The following is a 19,228-nucleotide window of genomic DNA, read 5'->3' on the forward strand; positions in this document are numbered from 1 at the left end:
CGATCTACATATTGTGGGGTCGGGCTCCAAATTCCTTAATAGGACACCCATAGCACAAGAGTTAATAACAAGAATAAACAAATGGGACTTACTTAAACTAAAAAGTTTTTTCTCAGCAAGAGAAACAATAAAAGAGGTAAATAGAGAGCCTACATCCTGGGAACAAATTTTTACCCCCCACACCTCAGATAGAGCCCTAATATCCAGAATGTACAAAGAACTTAAAAAATTAAACAATAAGATAACAAATAACCCAATCAACAAATGGGCCAAGGACCTGAACAGACACTTCTCAGAGGAGGACATACAATCAATCAACAAGTACATGAAAAAATGCTCACCATCTCTAGCAATCAGAGAAATGCAAATCAAAACCACCCTAAGATACCATCTCACTCCAGTAAGATTGGCAGCCATTATGAAGTCAAACAACAATAAGTGTTGGCGGGGATGTGGGGAAAGGGTACACTTGTACACTGCTGGTGGGGCTGCAAAATGGTGAGGCCAATTTGGAAAGCCGTATGGAGATTCCTGGGAAAGCTGGGAATGGATCCACCATTTGACCCAGCGATCGCACTTCTCGGACTATTCCCTGAGTACCTTAAAAGAGCGCACTATAGGGATACGGCTGCATCAATGATTATAGCAGCACAATTCACAATAGCTAGACTGTGGAACCAACCTAGATGCCCCTCAATAGATGAATGGATAAAAAAAATGTGGAATCTATACACAATGGAGTATTATGCAGCACTAAGAAATGACAAAATCATAGAATTTGCAGGGAAATGGATGGCATTAGAGGAGATTATGCTAAGCGAAGCTAGCCAAGCCCTAAAAAACAAATGCCAAATGTCTGCTTTGATATAAAGAGAGCAACTAAGAACAGAACAGGAAGGAAGAGCATGAGGAAAAGACTACAGTAAACAAAGACGAATGGGGGGAGAGAAACGGAGAGAGAAGGGAAAGCATACGGAAATGGTAGGAGACCTTCAATGATACATAAAATTATAAGAGGTCATGAGGGGCAAGGGGGAGGGGAAAAAAAGGGAGAGAATTGAACAACAGCAGGGGAGGTAGAGAGGGAAGATGGGAGGGGAGGGGAGGGGGATAGTAGGGGATAGGAAAGGTAGCAGAATACAACAGTCACTAATATGGCATTATGTAAAAATGTGAATATGTAACAGATGTGATTCTGCAATCTGTATTTGGGGTGAAAATGGGAGTTCAAAACACAATTTGAGTCAAATGTATGAAAGATGATATATCATGAGCTATGTAATGCTTTAAATAATCAATAAAAAAAATCCAACCATCAAAAAAAAAAAAAGCATTTTACCATTTTCCACAAAAAGAAATTTAAAAGCTCTCTTAGCCTTTCTTTGATTCATGTTTCAGATATAATGTCATACTGTTTTAGCTATCATTCATAAAGACTTGGGAAAAAATTATGTAAATTTCATAAAATAATATTTAAGAAAGAGGCAAAGATCAGCTTCAGAACTAGAACATTTTACCTAAGATTTGTAAAGAGCTCTGCCTTATCAGAGATGTGGTGCTGCCTTCCACCTTACTGCAAGTTAGAATGACTCCAAACTAGGTCAGACTCCAGTTCACTTAAAGTTGTGTTCAAGATTGATTTTTGTTGTTATGACCACTGGGTCTTGGCCTGACAAGGTGGTGCACACCTGTAATCTCAGGGGCTCAGGAGGTGGAGGCAGGAGGATTGCAAGTTCAAAGCCAGCTGCAGCAATTTATCAAGGCATTAAACAACTCAGTGAAATACTGTCTCTAATAAAATACAAGATAGAGCTAGGGATGTGGCTCAGTGGTTGAGTACCCCTGAGTTTAATACCCAGTACTCCCTCCCGAAAGAATACTATGATATCAAACAGGGGATATAATGTATAACTCAGCCAAGGGTCAAGATTATGTACAAACTCAACATGTTTTTACTCTTTTAATTTCATTTTGAATTTTCCTTGGAAACTTTAAATGTTATTTGTTAGTGACTTACAGAAGAACAAATTTCAATATAACAACCTAAGTTAATTTGAGATATTAGGCTATCGACTACAGACAGATAGTATATAATGCTAACTTAAAGTACTAATACAGACCCCAATTAAATAAAAGGAGTAAAATGACTATGAAATTATTAGCATTAAAATGAAAGCCCAGCACTGTTACTTTAAGAATGGTGAGATGGGCTTTGTGGATGTTTAAGACCAAGGCTTAAAGATTAAGGTTAAATTAACAGAGCCAAGACCACCAATATTTTTGGCTTTTGCCCTCTGAGTCAGCTTAAAACCAGGGAACCAGGGAACTTCTCCAAGATCTTTGCAACTCTGGGCCACATAACCTCCAGTCACTGAGACACTAAAAAAAAACCCCAAAAGCCAGCCAGTGCACTTACTGCAAAGAGGAGGGTCACTGGAGAAGGGAGACATCCGGGTGCTTCCAAGGAAGCCATATCATCAAGGGACACTGACACCCAGCAGACAGCACTAAAAGAACTAAGAAGCCGTTCTGAAGTTCCCTAAGAATGACCCTTATGGTAACTCAGCTGACTCTTGACAACAGGTAGGAACAAGTTCAATTTCACCATCTTGATCTTAACTATCTAGTAAAACAATTATAACCAAAGCACTGTCATCCCTGGGAATTTAAAAGAAAAAAACAATAGTTACTTTACTGTAACTTAGCATGTACACCTGTGTTAGCCACACCAAGAATAAGTAAAACTGAAGGCTACAAATGAGATTCCTAGGCAGGAATGACTGATAACTATCAAGAGAAACTGCCAGAGTCAGAAAAAAGTTTTTACTCAGCCTACAGATCTGCCTAATCTCCTAGAAATTTAGGTTTATTCAGTGTTAGCTGGTATGATTATCTAGCCCTGAGTAAAAGAAATAAAGGGATCACTTTTAAATACAGAGGACAGCCCAATAAAAAGATATTCTACAAAAATCAGATGACATTAAGTAGCTTAAATGTAGTGTTTATTCCAGATAACTGTGGCAATGTTGAAGATGTACATTCCAAAATAAATTCTTTGTCCTCTCCATCCTTAGTATGGGAATAACTTCTCAGTTCTTATACTGCCTGGGAAGAGATTATTGATGTACTTTTTATGATAGTCATGACACATTCCAGATGTTGTAACATTTCCTTTGCAATTAATCTCATTTCAGTACTCATGTCTTTTTGTTTCTCATATAAGCACCCACCCCCACTTTCTTTACAACCGGTCCTTTCTGAACCAGACTTCTGCCACAGACCCCTGGACCAACCTGATTTCCCAAAGGGAACTCCATACTGCTTGCCCCACCCTATGTTGTCCCCCCCCCCCCTCATCTCAAAGCACCAAGAGTGGTTCTCACCATTTTCCTTAGAGGAATAAAGAGTCCCTGAAATTAGAGGGGAGAATGAAGCAAGAATTAAGGACAGGCAATCAGTATAGATATGTAATTGGGTGAGATCAAGAAAATGGAGGCTTGTTTGGGTCTAGAAAGTTGGAGACCACCCCTGGGAGATTGGAGATTTAATGCATTCAGAGTCTTTTGATTACAAATATTACTTGCCCATACTGCCCTTTCCAGGAGGTTGTTGATAAAGCACACCCTGGAGCAGAAGGGGAGCTGCTAATTCATGCCCTCTGGGCTTTTTTCAGCCTGGATCACTACATTTGGCCCTCCACCTGCTCATCTACTTCCCACCTTTTAGCCATCCCACCAGGCATCTCCTGGGCCTAATCACATACACAGAAAGGAGACAGATATAGGGGAAGACAGCAGGAGAACAAAGAAAATCTAAAATGTGTGAATGGGGCAGGACACTCTCACTTCTTGGGATACCAGGATACCAGCTATGGCCCCCTTCTCCCTTCTGGGAGAAGTCTCTGTTACTATTTTTTAAATAAAACCTACTTTCTATGCATGCCTCAATGCTTTTCTCTAATGTTCAAGCCTCAATCCTTGAGGAAGCAGAACTCTTCACTGATAACTGGTGGTATCCATAATAAAAAAATCCTCCGATAAAGAAAGCCCAAGACTACGTGGATTCTCAGCTGAATTCTACCAGACTTTTAAAGAACTAATACAAACACTCCTCAAATTATTCCATAGAACATAAAAGGGTGGAATACTTCCAAATTTATTCTATGAAGCTAGAATTACACTCGTATCAAAAAAAGATTAAGGACACATCAAGCAAAAAAAATTATAGACCAATATACCTAATGAACTTAGATAAAAAATTAAAGAAATAGAAACAAGTTACATTCAACATATTAAGAGGATTGTGCATTATGATCAAATTGGTTTTATCCCAGGGTAGAAAGGATATTTTGTTTTGTTTTGTTTTAATTAGTCATACATGACAGTAGAATGCATTTATGCACTTTGATATATCATACATAGGTGAGATACAATTTCTTATTTTTCTGAGTGTACATGTTGTAGGATCATATTGTTCCTGCAGTCTCATTTATACATTCAGTAATAATGTCTGTTTCATTCTACTATCTTTTCTATCCCCACATCCCCTCCCCTTCCCTCCCATTATTTCCCTCTACCTAATCTAAGGCAATGCTATTCTTCCCTAGTGCCCCCGCCCCCGGCCTTATTGTAAATTAGCATCCGCATATTAGTTAAAACATTCGGCCTTTGGTTTTGTGGGATTGGCTTATTTCACTTAGCATGATATTCCCCAACTCCAACTATTTACTGACAAACTCCGTAATTTTACTTTTCTTTAAAGCTGTGTAATATTCCATTGAGTATATATACCACATTTTCTTTATCCATTCATATATTGAGGGACACCTAGGTTGGTTTTATAGGTTAGTTATTGTGAATTGAGCTGCTATAAACGTTGATGTGGCTGCATCACTACAGTATGCTGATTTTAAGTCCTTTGGGTATAAACCAAAAAGTGGGATAACTGGGTCAAATGGTAGTTCCATTGCCAATTTTCTGAGGAAACTTCACACTGATTTCCATAGTGGTTGCACTAATTTGCAGTCCCACCAGCAGTGTATGAGTGTACCTTAGAAGGGATGTTTTAACATACACAAATCAATAAAAGTAATTCACCACAAAAATAAAATTTGGAAGTTGGGATTGTGGCTCAGTGGTAGAGCACTTGTCTAGCACACGTGAGGCACTGGGTTTGATACCCAGCACCACATAAAAAAATAAAAAGACAAAAGTATTGTGAACATCTAAGACTAAAATTATTTTTTAAAAAAATAAAAATAAGGGGAAAAAATCTTAGTCATCTCAATATACGCAGCAGTAGGCTTTGACAAAATCCAGCCCCCATTCATGACAAGAACACTGAAAAAGGTGAAGACAGAGGAATCTGTCTCAACATGATAAAGGCCATGTGTACCACAAACCCAACATCGCAGTGAATGGAGGAAAACTGAAAACATTTTCTCTAAATCTGGAACAAGGATGCTCACGCTCTCATTCGTATTCAAGATGGTACTAGAAATTCTAGTCAGAGTAACTAAGCAAGAGAAGGAAATGGGCAAAATTAGGAAAGGAAGAAGTAAAGTCATCACTGCAAGTGATATAATCTTAACTGAGAAGAAGTTCCTCCAGAAGATTGTTAGAGCTAATAAATAAATTGAGCAAAGTAGGACTGGGATTGTAGTTTAGCGGTAGGTAGAGCGCTTGTCTACACAGGTGAGGTACTGGGTTCAATCCTTAGCACCACATAAAAATAAATAAAGGTTTTGTGTCGAACTAAAAAATAAATAAATAAATAATTTTTTTTAAATTCAGCAAAGTAGCCGGTTACAAAGTGAACACACAAAAACCAATGGCTCTCTTGTACACCAATAATGAATCTGCAGAGAAGACATGGGGGACATCAATTCCACTCAAAATAGCCCCTTGTAAACAAAATTTTAAAAACAAATAAACGTAACCAAGAAAGAAAAAAACCTCTATAAGGAAAATATGAAACACTGAATATGGAACAGTTCTGAAGAAACGAGAAGGTGGAAAGACCCCCACGTTCATGGATAGGAATAATTAATACTGTCAAAATATCCACACTATGAAAGGCACTATATAGATTCAGTGCAATCCCCATGAACATACTAAGTACTTTACTAACGAAAACTGCGTGATACTTCTTTTAGTCAGCTTTTTTGCTATGTGACTATATTTTGGATCTGACCAGAACAGCTATGAAGGAGGAAAAGTTTATTTGAGCGCTCATGGTTTCAGGGGTCTTAGGCCCAAGAAGAGTGGTCAATTCCTTGGGGCACCAGGTAGAACATAGTGGAGGGAGAGTGTGGCAGCGGGAAGTAGCTTACATAGTGATCTGGAAACAGAGAGTCTCCTTTGGCCAGATACAAACACATACCCACAGCCATGCCCCAGTTCCCATACAATCCAGACACACCCTACCACTTCAGTTTCCATTCAGTTAATCCCTATCAGGGGATGAATTCATTGATCGGGTCAAAATTCTTACAACCCAATCATTTCTCCTTGAAACCTTCAAGCACTGGCTCACATGTGAGCTTTTGAGGGACACCTCACATCCAAACCATAACAGTACTGGCAAAAAAAAAACAGGCACAAGGACCAAAGGTACAGATTAGAAGACACGGAGAAAAACCCACTTAGATACAGTTACCTGATCCCTGACAAAGATGGCAAAACCAGACACTGGAGAAAACACAGCCCCCACAACCAGTGGTGCTGGGGAGTTTTGTTACCCATATATAAAAGAAAAATGAAACTAGACCCTTTCTCCCATCCTGCGCAAATTCAAATGCAATGGATCAAAGACCTGGGAATCAGACCAGAAGCTATGAAACTCCAATAAAATGCAGAGTCTGAGGCATGATGCGGGAGCCCCAGGCAGTGAGGACATGCATGACATGAGATAAAACAGTGGCTGAGGACACAGCATCCAGTACCGTTTCCAAAGGGAAACCTCTGCTCAGAGACACTGATATAGCATTTGTGTCTAGGAAAGAAAGGCATAAGTGCTTCTTTTAAAAAATTAATATTTTCTTCATTACTTTCTGTCTTTCTTCATTCCTTCTGTTAGAAATGGCAGCTGTCCTGAGCAATAAGACACACCATGGAGGTAGCTGAGCAAGGCCAACTTTACTTCAGCAGAAGGCATGCTACCAAACAAAGTCTGGCAAGCAAGCACACCTGGTTTGGTAGGCAATCCACCTTATTTATCCCTGACACAGCACTGACCCTTGCTCTGCAGAAGGAGCTTGGGTCAAGATCAACACAACTGGCTAATTTAAAATTACAGAAGGGAAGGACTATAGTTAGGTCTGGATCACTCAGGACACTACAGCATTATGATTGGAAGTCTGAGAACAAAGGAGGATTATAGCTGGGGGTGTGACCAGGGCTAGGGTATACACTCCTGCCCACATGTGGATACATGCTGTACATGTTGGGCAGTTCACAATGGCTACATTAAAAAAAAAAAAAAAACAATATGTTTTTGATTGTAGATGGACACAATACCTTTTATTTTGTTTATTTAGTTGTTATGTAGTGCTGGGGATCAGACCCAGGGCTTCACACTTGCTAGCTACACAAGTGCTCTACCACTGAGCTACAACCCTAGCCCCACAATGGCTACACTTTAACCATAAGGTTTATAAATGAAATTGGCTCTACCTAACTATACATTGTGAAATTTAACTTTTATAAACATTTTTTTAAGTCACATATTAGGAAACTCACCAGACTACAGATCAATTTTTTTTTTTTTTCCTTTGTCTTTGGTGGTGCTGGGGATTGAACCTGGTGCCTCCAGCATGCTAGACAGGGGCTCTACCACTAAGCTACTGCCCCAGTCCTACAGGTTTAACTCTGACAGGAAAGAATATTAACCTTACACTTCCTTCCTTCATTTTTCTCTTCATAAGTCCTTTTAAAGTGAAGTTCCAGGTGATTCTAGTGTTTCCACTCACAAGAAATATTCACCCACAGTTAAAACAAAAAAAAAAAAAAAAAAAAACAAAGGAGGACTCTACCACTACTCAGGCTCCACAAATACTTCAAGTCAAACTGGCAATACATTCTATGCAAAGCCAGTTTTGAAGGAAGATAGAATGGTTTGTTTCTATTTTTCATCTTCAGATAACTAAAATGACAGAAAAGAAAACATATATGAGAAAAGGCAGCAAAGTGAGAAAGAACAGGCAACAAACATGCAGATTTACTCACCTCGACAGAGCCCAAGTCATGACACTCAGCAGCTGGAGAAGGAGCAGCTCTTTCAGGCCCAAGGGTAGTTCAGAGGCAGAGCAACCTGGAAAAAGTAGGAGTGACCCTCAATTTCAGCCTGTTTCAGGAACTGGAATATTATGGATTTGCTGCCAGCCCTAAGGAGGTCCAGGTATTGGAGGGAAGGTGGGTTGGAGACCCTGCTTCCTGCACATTTGGAATAGTGTGAACAGGTAAATTCACTACTCCTGGGAGAAATAAAGGGGACTGAATAAAATAAAATCAATCAACAGGGAGGGCTAGGGTTGTGGCTCAGTGGTAGAGCACTTGCCTAGCAAGTGTGAGGCCCTGGGTTCAATCCTCAACCCCACATAAAAATAATAAATTCCATCTACAATTTAAAAAAAAATTAAATAAATAAATAAACAGGGACTCCACATGCCACTCCTGCATTACACAGAACCCCAACTGATTCCAGATTCCCTGAAAACTTCCTGTGACTACTGTATACACTAGAGACCTGGCCTGTGGGAGCTGGCCCAAGGCCTAAAATAGACTGCACCCTGCAAGACACAGGGCAGCTGCAGACAGTGCTGACCTCAACCCAATAGGACAAACCAGAGGTTGAGGGACACACCACCCTGTCAAGTTCCTAAAGGGACTTTTTGCCCAAAGTCATTGATGAGGGAGGGGTCTGTGTCTAGGGAAGATAAGAACCAGAAGAAGCACAAAACGAACCTCTCCCTCTTGTAACATGGGTCCATTTTAAGCTTCAAAATAACCCTGTCACTGCAGTTTTTAAAAACTGACATTTTTTTTTTTCCTTTCTCTTCTCCCTTTCCCCCTTCCTAACCTTGGGGAAGCAAGACTACCCTTCTTACCATCCTAGGCCAAGTTCCCTGTCCTTGGGCACACACACCAGACGTCTGCAGGGATGATGCCAGAAGAACTGAGAAACAGCCATCTACCAAGTCTATGAGTGAATTATGGCCCCCAACAGGGCACCCTGGGATACAGTCTTTGAACCACCCCTTTAAAAGTTCTCTGTTCCCCCAGCGGACAGAACCACAGACTCTGGAATAGTAGTCCCATGTGTTTATTTTTTGAAAGAAAAAAAAAAATCTTATTTTTCTTTTTTTCCTCAGAGTCATGTCCTTATTACTAGACTGGCATTGGGAACAAACACAAACAAGCTTTTTAATAACTAACTGGAGTCCAGAGAAGGGTCAACAGCAGCCCCAGCTCTGGCTTCATGGGCAGGTCTGGTACTTTGGGCAACCCCCTTCCATGCTGAGACCTAAGCATCATAGTATGTTCCCCATACCAAGGGAAAAAAGCATGGAAAGGGCCTCCTCCATGGAATATCAATACGCCTACTATAAGAAAAAATCCAGAAAGCACCTCTGGGTACAAATGACAGTGGGGAACACACTTAAAGTTGATGGCTAATAAGGGATAAGGGATAATAATAAATAAGCCAGGTCAGACTCAACAATGTCTTGTATTCAAACCCCTTGAATGCAACATAAAAAAAATTTAGGTACACTTCCTTTTATGTTCATTTGTATTTTGGTATTGCAGATGAAACCAAGGGGCACTGAACCACTGAGCTCCATTCTGGGTCCTTTTTACATTTCATTTTGAGACAGGATCTCACAAAGCTGATTAGGGCCTTGCAAAATTGCTGAGGCTAGTCTCAAACTTACATCTGCCTGCATTATCTTGCCTTGATGGGATTAGAGGCATGTACCACTGCACCCATTTTAGCACAGCTTTTCTATGTGCTGGATTGCCCAATCTCTCTCCTAGGACAAGATTGGTTTTGTGAATTAAATCCTATTGGGGTGAGATGGTTATCACACTCAAAAAGCAATGACTTCATATAAAAGTGCCAACAGAACACATGCTCTGCTTTCAGTTTCAATCAAGGAAAAGGAAATTACCTGATCTACTGGAGGTCTAGGAAAAAAGCCATTAAGGCTGAATGGAGCCTGTGAAGTGCAACCAATATTATCCCAACCAGCTTTTGTTTAGGAGTTGGTAACTCATCCCAGGAATAAATAACATCCCCTTTTAAGAGAAGGCACTGATGGACATCCATTCTCTTCTGGACAAAATTTTAAAACACAGATTGTGCTAGTTTTTCCACCCTATAATGCATCTATTCTGCAGAGAGCTAAAAATAATATTGCTTAGAATATTCAGCCCACAATACCAAGTCCACAAACCCTACTGGCTCTGATGCCAGGCAACTAAGGCTGATTCATGGTGCTAGACTTAAAGGATATATTCTTTTGCATTCTTCTGGAAAGGATATCCCAATTATTACTTGCTTTTCAGTGGCAGGGACCTGATACCAATGTTGCCTCCTTGCTGGACCATCCTACCCCAGGGATTTAAGACCTACTCTACTGTTTAATGTGAATCTAAAAAAAGACCTGTGAGAGTTACAGCCATATCAAAGAAGGCTTTTAAAATATGTGGATGATCTGCCTATAGCCAGTCCAACCATGAATACTGCCTTTAAACACTAAAGCTGCTGTAATCTATCTTGCCCCATGTGGATATGTGGTATCCACTAAAAAGTCTCAGTTTTGTAAACAGGTTGCCATCTGGGATTCTAGATTATCCAATAGACCCCAAGTTGATGTCAGGCTGCAAGCAGGCTCTCTTTTGAGAGTTAGAAAAGTCAGGAACCAGATAGTTATATGGGTGTCTGGGAATGTCAGGACTCTGCCATGTTTGTGTTTCTAATTTTGGACTAATGTGGCGAAAGACCTGAAAGTCTTTTCCATGATAGATGCAGGTCAGGGTCACTCATAAAAATCTGCCCTAACTGGCTTTTTTACTGAGAGTCCCTGACTCTCTTAGGAAGATTTGAGCTATTTCCCCCCGCCCCCAACTTAGTAGAATGAGGGCATTGCCACCTGAGGGTAACTTAAATTTTCAAACTTAGACAGCAAAGCAACATAACCACAGACTCCATCAAGGCCTACCTCAGCTTTCACTAGATGCTGTAAGATTCTCTATTTTTGTTTTGTTTTGTTTGGGGTGTTTTTTTTTTTTTTTCTGTTCCTAAAGTGGAACAGAAATAGAATCTTGGAGTCCATAATGCCAAGGCCATTCAAGAGGTTAAAACAAAGCCATGTCAGAGCCCTTAACTTGGTCCCTGCCTGATTTACAAAAGGTGTTCTGCTGAGAGCCACAGCCAAATCGGAATGGCCCCTGGCATTTTGCCAATAGTATTGGTAGAGAGGCGAGCCATTAAGATGATGCTGGATTGATTCAATTGTATATTAGACCTTTACTGTCCGCCTGGGCTACTTTGGAGTTCTCATGGGGATTCCTGGAGAGTTCGCATTGGTTGGGGAAGTGCCGGAGGAGGGATTTCCGTGTGGTGTGTCCCGGGAGAAGGCCGGGTGTGTGGCGTTCTTGGGAGTTCGGAAATAAAGTTTGTTCTTGCTTCAGTGGCTTGTGATTTGTGCCCAGCCAGACTGCGGCAGTGTTCAGACTAGTAAAATAATGTCCAACTCTTACAGTTCTCTTAGACACTGGGAGACATGCTGTGACTAGGATGCCATCTGTCAAAACAGCTGGACCACACAGCAGAAGGCAGAGTACTGCCTGCTGGAAACATGGGGAGAGAGCAGGCCAGCCTGTTGGATGATCCAGATGCCAACTGCACATCACACTCACACCTCTCCTGAATGGGAACAACACAAACACTTTCGTACTGAGGAGAATGAGAAATGAGCCAAAAAAAAGGGGGGTTTCTGACTCCTAGGATAGAAGTGCCAGGTGGAGACAAAGTTGCCATGGGCTCCTCCTCCTGCCTTCACAAACCCGGCCCGTGGCAGAGCACCTGCATGAGTACTTGCCATGGGAAGGAAGCCTTGCTGACCTTCAGCAAGTCCCAGCTGGGAGGGCCATGCAGCCACGAGACCCCAGCAAGTGTGTCAGAACTTTGCTGTGCACCAGAACAGTTCAAAGACTAAATGGCAGCCCATGTAAAAGAGCATGAGATGTAAAAGGGCACAGGACATGAAATAACTCAGGATTTTGTAGACTGACAGGTAGAGCCTGAGCCCAGGTACGGAGTACCAAGGGAAATGTCAGAAATCTGATGTACTGGTAGATAGATACCTTCTCTAGGTGGGTCAAGGTTGATTCTTCCAGAACAGAAAAGTCTTTAGAAATGTCTAGAGTACTTTTGAAGGAATTGATCCTGACGTGATGATGGACAATCTCACTGCAGAACTGACCTAACAAGGGAACAAACATTGAATGGCCAATGAAAGTTACATGCATCCTGGAGACCCCAATCTACATGGAAAACAGAGAAGGTAAATCATACCTTTAAAAACACTGTGGCTAATATATGCCAAGAACCCACCTGCAATGGGATATGGGGTTGCCAACTGCTCTTGATTTAAATCAAGCCCAGAAATACTATGTTAGAGACCTTGCTGGTATCCTGTGGAAGGGCAAAACATGTCTCTCACAAAGAGACCTAGACTAAAACAGCATTATGACAATCAGTCAAATATTTATTAATTGCTGTAGTGAGTGGGCTTTCTCCAGGTCCCCATTAAGGTTCAAGTCACCTCTTCATCTGCTCCAGGAAAAGTCCCAAAAAGGAAAATGACACTCCATTCTAAGACACCATTCATCACCCAGCTTCAGGAGCAAACAGCTTAGGGATGTTGTAGCCCATTTCTCCACAGAAATGGGAGGTAGAAATTGACAATGGGAAATGTATCGGGGGTCCACTTCATGCTGTGAACATAACCTTGTGGCTTAACTTAAATGTATCAGAGATCCATTTCATACTGAACATAACCCAGTGGCTTATTTTAAATCTGACAATGTTTTTTTTTTTTTTCCCACTTTATCTTCTCCCTTTTCCCTTCCATAATCTTGGGGTGACAGATTGCCATACTTCTCATCTTAACAGGAGTTAGCTGTCCTTGAGCTCACACAACACGGGAACCATGTAATTCAGACTTGCAACAGTGCCACAATATCTAAGAAACAGCCATCTCCCAAGTCTATGAGTAAATTATGAAACCTTACAGGGCACACTAGAATGCAGCCTCTGAATCACCTCTTTGTAACCTTCTGTTCCCCTCACTTGACAGAATCACAGCCTCTGAAACTGGAGTTCCCAGTTCCTCCTCTGCTGGCAATGCAATAAATCTTTTTCTTTCTTTCCTCAAAACTATCCTCATTATTGGACTGCCATTAGGACATTGCCTGAAGTTTCAGTACCACTGTGTCTGTATGCTGACTCGACAGCTCCATGCGTACAAAATTTATGAAGTGTTAGTACATGGGAACAAAAGTGAATGAAACTGTCAACATAAAAAACAAACTTGAACAACTCAAGTCCCATAAGAACAGGGGAATACCAAGGTTGGACACTGCTCAAAAACACTGGCCCACTTTAGGAGCCAGATGCAAGGCTGGAGGGCCAGCCACCCTGCTGAGAGCAAGTAACCACAAACTGGGACTCCAATTACCCCCTCCACAAGTTCAATGATTTTATTTTTAGCAAAGCACATCACTTATGTTTAGTTACTATAAATGATAAAACTTAGAACTGCCAAAAGGAAAAGAAACTGCCAAAAGGGATCCTAGGAAAGAACTATAAATGAAGAAATCCCCCTCCTCTGCATTCTGCTAGAGCAGTTCCTGCACAGACACCCCCTCCCCCATTATGACTCAGAAGATGCTCCCTTTTTAACCCATGGCAGATACACACCTTGATCCAGAAAATCCCTCCCCTCTTTTTCTCCTCATAAGCAATTAGCTGAACAAATTTCTCTTCAGGGATCAGAACAATTCCTTGTTAATCAAACTGGGCTGAAGATTCTCTCCTTCCTCAAGGACTCTGAAATTTGACTCACTGGCAGCTGAACACAACATAGGACCCCTATTCCTGGCCCCTCCATAGAACAGGCTCACTTCCAGTGAAACATCCTCTGACCTGGGATCTGACCTGCCCCACTCCTCGCTACCCTCCCCTCCAGCTTCTTCCTAACCCTGTTTGCCCCTCCCTAGGAAAGCAGCCCTTTCTGCAGGAGCTGTGGGTGCTTGCAGAGCTCACCTGTGGTTCTCCCCCCTCCTGCAGTGCTCCTTAGAATAAGTCGCTTATCACCCAAATCTGCACTTGTTTCATTGGACAGTCTGTGAACAACCCTGGACAATATCAACTGCACTCTCAGAAATGGCTTCTCCTTATCCTTCCCATCCAGTTCCCCATCACATCTGTCTGAGGACCCCAGGTTTCCAGAGCTCTAGAGCTTCTCAGTCTAAAGGGCTCCTTCTAGGGTTGGTGTGAGCAGCCTAGGCCTCTGCAGGGGAGGCTGCCCAAAGAGCTCTGACTGGACCTTCAGTGATCTCCTTTTGCAGGATCACATCTGGCCTTGGATTATACTTACTGGGATTAAACATCTCTTCTTCTCTGTCACCTTTTCAATAGAACAGACTTGGTGTTTAAAGAACCCAGTAAAAACACTCATACTCTGTGTTTATGTTCATAGGAGAAAAAATTTTAAGCCACTTACATTTAATACTTCAGTAGGAAAATCAAATTTACCCATCTTGCTTAGAAAACGAACATGTTATTTAATTACTATTTCCAATATAACATTTGGTAATCAATCATCACAGGTGACTGCTGGGAAAGAAAAACACTACCAAACAAGTTTTAACTAATGGAATAAAAGAAGAAATGTTTCTTTGTTTTTTGTCTGGATCTTTCTTTTTCCCCCTGACTTATACCTCGATCTTGCCCTTTAGGAATATTTCCTAATCTTTCAGCTTTATTAATAAGTTACATTTTACAATTAATGAAACACTGAAGCTAAAATAAGTGAACAAGTCTAACTAAGACAACAAACCCGGGGAGCTGCAGCACCACTGGACACTGACCTGTCACACTCCAGCTTCAAGTCAGGCTTCTGTCACCAGGCATGTCCTCCCACCGCCTCCTGCTGCTGAAGACCTTTGTAGGGTTTTCCTTCACCTTCCTGGGGCCACTTTTCCCCTCCTCTTTGAGATAACTGTTCTTCCTTCCAGCTCTGAGAATCCAGAGGGCAGGAACCATGTCTGTCATGTTCCCTCAACACCAGCATTTCACTGCCTGACCTGGGTATCTCCAGCTGCTCCCCTCAGAATCTGCAGTCTACACCTCAGTCTGATCTAGGAGGAGCTGACCCAGGGCCTGAAATTACCTGCACACTGTCAGGCACAGGATGGCTGTGGGCACCATTTGGAAGCCTCAGGAAAAAAACAGAAAAGTACCTGAGGACACGGGACCCTAAAAGTGGCCTAAAGACACTGCAAAGGTGTCTCTTCCTGGGCAAGATCAAGAGAGGCATAAGTAGTTTTTACACTCAAATTCCAGGTCATTCCTCTCTGCTTTGCACTCCTGGGAGACATGCAGATACATAAAAATAAAAGCAGACAAAACCACCACAAGACAAACAAAAAAACCTTTAAAAACTGGCATCCAGTACTCAGTGAAACTATGACCATTAAAACACTCTCCACTTGAATGCAGTCTTGGGAACAAATGTTGACACAGTGTGCCCTGGTGAGTGTGAGACACATGCTCACCTGTTCAACCCAAAGAATGTTCTGCAACATGCAGTAGAGCAGGAAACGAGGCATTTGCAAGATGTGGCACAGCCACAGCTGTGACAATCAGCATTTCATCCTAGGGCAGGTCCCTCCCCCAGTTCCTCATTAGCTGAGGACTTGGGGCGGGCAGTGTCCTCTGAATGTCAGCTAGATTTTACTGTCTCCTATTGGGTTAAAGAAATGCACCTTTTCTTGCCCCACCTCCCTCTGTGGCAGGAAGGTCTTCTTGGGGTGAATGTATTTTGGCACACAGTTCTTCTTTACCCAGTTACTATTTCTAAACAGAAAGTTTCTACCTCTGTTGGTCCAGATTGCCCCTTGCCTGACCTCGTTTGTCAAGAGCTGTTTAGGTGCAGGGACTTTGATCTTCCATATCACAGGCAGTGGTGCTGTTGTGTGTTAACTGCTTGTAACCTTCCATCCTGCTCTTCTTACCCTCAGGCTACCATTCTTACATCCCAATTTTACATTTATGTTTAAATACTGTATTCAGAAAATGAACCCTTGACTTTCTATTTCTCACAAGATGCAGTTGGCATGAGGAATGCTGAGAGAGAATTGGAATTTTAAGGATTTGCTGCCAGCCCTTGGAGAAGTGGGGTTCTAGAATGGAAAATTGGTTTGAGATCCTACTTCCTGCACATTTGGAAGTGTCTGTGGGGAGTACAAGTTACTTCTGTCCAGAAAGGAGGGTCGATGGGGCCCCACTGGGGCCCCACTGCCACACTCAGAACACATCTGAAGATCCCATGACACTCTCCTGGGCTTGTGGTAGGTCACAATGGAAACTTGGGGACAGGGGCTGTGGCTCAGTGGCAGAGCGCTTGCCTGGCATGTGTGAGGTATTGGGTTCAATCCCAGCACCACATATAAAGACAAAAATTTCTAAAGTTATTATTATTTTTTTAATGGAAACTTGGCGGCCTAAGCGCTCACAGGCTATGGCGTAGCACTCTGACACAACAGCAGCTCTGTGTACTGACATTTAACCTCAGGGTCGTGAAGAACTCTCCGCAGCAAAAGGGAAATTAAAACAACTGGGGCTGAAGAACTCCCCTTTGGTCTTAGTGCAGTAAAAGTTCCTAAGTTGTGTGAGCTGAGTCCCTAGATTGAGGACAAGCTTGACCCCTTACAAAGAGGGCATAGCACGGTCCTCTAATAGAACCGACCAACTCCCTGGCCCGAAGTAACCCAGAGCTGTTAGTCTGAAAGTAAAGGCCCTGCTGAGCCCGGGGCTCGGACTGCGGAATTGTCCCCCAGGCCCTGGCGCCACTAAAGCGTGCTGCTTCCAGATCTCGGGTCCTCGAGCTCGTTTCCCACGATGTGCTCACCGTGCTCTCTGGGATCGGCTGCCCAGGGATGACCTAGGAGGTCGCCAACAGGGAGGGGTCAGGGACCAGCCCCGCGGGCCCAGGGGTCAGGGGCCCAGCGCCACCTGCCAGCCCGGACTCGGCCACACGCAGCAGCTCACCCGCAGGCTGGATCCCCACGGCAGGTGCGGACAGGGTGCCACCAGTCCTCTGCACACACTAACCGGTGGGACTCCAGGAGGACTCACCGTCCTCCCGGAGCTCACAGGCTGCGCAGACGCACCGGGGATTCGCGAGCAGCGGATGCCTGACCTGAGGAGGAAGGACCGGATGTGGTGAGGAAGAAAAGCCCTAGAGATTGCGTAATCCCGCCCTTCCTGTCTATCTGCGCACCTGATTGGACAGTCCTACCCCAGGTACAAGCATTATGGAGTGACAGTTATGTCATCCTATCCTTGGCTGAAGTGGGCCAGAGTGACAGGTACTTGGCCCAATCCTTTTCAAGCAGGATTTCCTTGCCCTGTTGGAACCTGATCCTCCCAGGAAATTTTTCTATTTGGCCTGGTGTAGAAGGCGATTTTTAAGTAGGACAACGAGTGTCCACGATATATAAAAATAAGTGTGCTGTTCACGGCTGAAAGTGTGAGAAATAGACAGTCCAGTGATCCATTTTCAGAATACAGTTTTTGCTTTAAATGAAAAATGAGAGGACGTAGGAAAGGCAGCTGGAGGGGAGAGCTGGATGGAAGGTACAGGCAGGTCCCGCGTGAAAATTTAGGGTCCTGACGAACAGGAGGTGAGAAAAGCCCCCACTAATCACCAAGGATAATGTACAACAGATAGCTAGTTGGAAAATGGAAGAGGGAGGTGAACCCAGATGGAAGTTACAAGAAGGAGGGTGGTACTCAAGATGCATTTTCTTTTCTTTTTTTTTTTTCTTTCTTTTTTTTTTTTTTTTGTTCTTAGCTATGCATGACAATGGAATGCATTTTGACATATTATACATATGTGGAGTACAACTTCCCCTTTTTCTCATTGTACATGATGTGGAATTAATTACATTTGTTGTGCATTCATATATGTACATAGGAAAGTGATGTTCCATTCATTCTAAGATATTTCCTATTCCCTTCTCCCCTCCCTTCTTTACGGTCCCCCAGAATGCCTTTTCATTAACCACTTCACAAATATTGTCTTTCATGCACTGACCAGAACCTGAAATGAGTTTTTCTGCTATCAGTCCCCCCTCCCGCAATGGTGAGTGTTCTATTTCTTGTCACTTAAATAAACGCAGCTGTTTTAACTCTTCCTTTCCGTGATTGCCCTTGAATTTTTTTTCCCATGGACTTTATTCTTCAAAATTTGCAAAAACAAGAACCCAGAACAAAGGCTGTAATGGCGGGGGTGGGGGGGGGCGCTGAGGCAGGAGGATCAAGAGTTCAAAGCCAGTGTCAGTAATGGTGAGGCTCTACAACTCAGTGAGACCCTGTATCTAAATAAAGTTCAAAAATGGGCTGAGGGGCCGGGCTTGTGGCTCAGTGGTAGAGTGCTCGCCTAGCATGCTTGAGGCACTAAGTTTGATCCTCAGCACCACATAAGTGTAAAATAAAGATATTGTGTCCACTTAAAACTAAAAAAATGAACTAAAAAAAAAAAGACCGGGATGAATGCTCAGCTCTCTATTCAGGAATGAAGTTTCACGCAGGAACAGGGAATGCATGGGTGAAATGATGCCATGGGACCCACTTTCCTGGTGGAAAAATGAGCTCTGAGAACAAAGAAAGGCCCTGGGCTTATATAGGTTATCCTATGAGTTGACTATCATGAGCAGCGCTATTGATAATTACTTGTAGGTGGGTTGTCTTTGAACTCAAGTGTGTATTTTATCACACCAATCATCAAACATAAACAATTAATGCAAAAGTTGTTGGGTGTGCTGGGGCACCCCACATAGCACTCAACACACACTAATTAAACACTATATGTAAATCACTCCATACTAGGGCAATTAAACATGACAAACATATTACAGGATCCTAGGGCAACCAC

General features: G+C 42.6%; 1 protein-coding gene across 13 annotated transcripts in view; it reads right to left on the reverse strand.

Moving 5' to 3' along the window:
• Positions 1 to 17,515, reverse strand: part of LOC308644461 (uncharacterized protein) — an 82,164-nt gene extending 64,649 nt beyond the window's left edge. For 2 of the 13 annotated variants that reach the window (XM_081285626.1, XM_081285627.1), the window contains exons 1-2: positions 17,201 to 17,513; positions 8,226 to 8,310 (exon numbers count right to left, since the gene is read on the reverse strand). The gene's annotated coding sequence lies outside the window, so the exon portion shown is untranslated. The other 11 variants (XM_081285632.1, XM_081285630.1, XM_081285623.1 and 8 more) reach the window with 11 other exon arrangements.
• Positions 17,516 to 19,228: the final 1,713 nt, after the last annotated feature.

The sequence above is a fragment of the Spermophilus citellus genome (genome assembly GCF_964194105.1).
Source record: "Spermophilus citellus genome assembly, chromosome: 1".
NCBI lineage: Eukaryota > Metazoa > Chordata > Mammalia > Rodentia > Sciuridae > Spermophilus > Spermophilus citellus.